At 42.4% G+C, this 1,723-nt stretch overlaps 1 non-coding gene across 1 annotated transcript; it reads left to right on the top strand.

Annotated features, from left to right (window-relative positions):
- The first annotated feature begins 553 nt into the window (after window positions 1–553).
- TRNAG-CCC (transfer RNA glycine (anticodon CCC)) lies at window positions 554–626 on the top strand. The gene has a single exon. It is a non-coding gene; the product is annotated as a tRNA-Gly (tRNA).
- Window positions 627–1,723: the final 1,097 nt, after the last annotated feature.

The following is a 1,723-nucleotide window of genomic DNA, read 5'->3' as shown; positions in this document are numbered from 1 at the left end:
GCAGTGAAGACCCAGAGCAGCCAGAAATTAAAAGTGATATTTTTTAAAAAGTAAGCTGCAGAAGAAAACATCAAGTTTGCTACTTATGTAGATTCAAAACATGTAAAATAGTATTATGATGCTTATGGAAAAACATCTTTGGGCATAACACCAAATTCATATGGTAACTACCTCTGGAATCAGAGAGTGGGAAAGCAATTCAAAAGAGGTACACAGGGGACTTCAATTCCATCTGCAATGGTTTAGTTCTAAAAATCACACGTTAGGAGCCATGACAAAATGGTCAGAAACAATAAAGCTGAGGGCAGGTACACAGGCGTTTGTTATTCTATTTTCCTACACCTGCAATATTTTAAAGAATTTTTTTTAAACCTCAACAGTTTCACTAGTAGAATAAAACCAGGAGAAATATCTTTTTTTGTTTAACTGATGAAAGAGCAAAAGAAAAAGCAAAAGGGACACAAAACAGGATAAAAGTAATCATTACAAACTAAAGGCATTCAAGATGACAGACATCAGACCAAAATTTATCACAAGTATAAGTTGGGGGACTTCCCTGATGGTCCAGTGGTTAAGACTCTGTGCTCCCAATGCAGGGGGCCTAGGTTCAATCCCTGGTTAGGGAATTAGATCCCGCACACCACAACTAAAGATCCCACACGCTGCAACAAAGATCCTGAGTGCCACAACTAAGACTGGGCACAGTCAAACAAATTTTTAAAAAAACTGGGTTAAAAATTCTTAGATGCATCAACACAGAAAACAGATGAAACATACTCTGCCTAGATGACTGGGGCTATTTTCCTTAAATCCAAAGGTAAATAAGCCTGTGAATAAGCCTTTACCAAGGCATCCCTCCCAAGCCAGAGCAGTTCTGTTTCTAATACCTGGAGAGCCCTTACTCTTTTCACTGAAGGCAAGACCCTATACACTCATGAACTACACTATCCTAAACATAAATTTCTAAATTACTAATGCAACAAATTAAATGTGAGGTCTCATGAACCATTTTCCTATCTTTCATATGCAATACGTGCTTCCTGATATTTCTTGCCAAAGCCCAGGAATCATTAAAAACTTTGGGGACAATAAGTTCTGTGTTACACGTGGATTCTTGTACCAAATGCTCCAAGACCACTGGACACTTCAACAACTGTGGTTAAAGCCTTAGCTTTTGGTAACAGAACCCAGGGGACTGTTCATCTCCCAGGGTTGGGGCAGAGACTCCAAGGTGGGAACCACTGCACCAGAGAGGCCCTCCACCAGGAGCACTGAGGCCAGTGCCCTCCCTGGTCTCTTCCTTCCAGCATGGATAGCCTCAAGCATTACCCAGCTCAAGGGATATAGAATGAATCATATACAAGAGACAGTCAGGGTTCACGGAGTTTTAATAAGGCCACAGCAATCACATCCTGGGATCAGGAGAGGGGAGAAATGGAACAATTTCAAACACTGGAAGGTCTCCCTTGGTTCAGTTCAGTTCAGTCAGTCAGTCTGTCCGACTCTTTGCGACCCCATGGACTGCAGCACTTCAGGCCTCCCTGTCCATCACCAACTCCCAGAGTTCATGTCCATTGAGTTAGTGATGCCACCAACCATCTCACCCTCTGTCGTCCCCTTCTCCTCTCCCCTTCAAACTTTCCCAGCATCAGGGTCTTTTCAAATGAGTCAGCTCTTCACATCGGTGGCCAAAGTATTGGAGCTTCACCTTTAGTATCAGTCC

Source organism: Ovis aries, chromosome 14 (genome assembly GCF_016772045.2).
Source record: "Ovis aries strain OAR_USU_Benz2616 breed Rambouillet chromosome 14, ARS-UI_Ramb_v3.0, whole genome shotgun sequence".
Lineage (NCBI taxonomy): Eukaryota > Metazoa > Chordata > Mammalia > Artiodactyla > Bovidae > Ovis > Ovis aries.
This window is presented reverse-complemented; position numbering and strand designations above follow the sequence as displayed.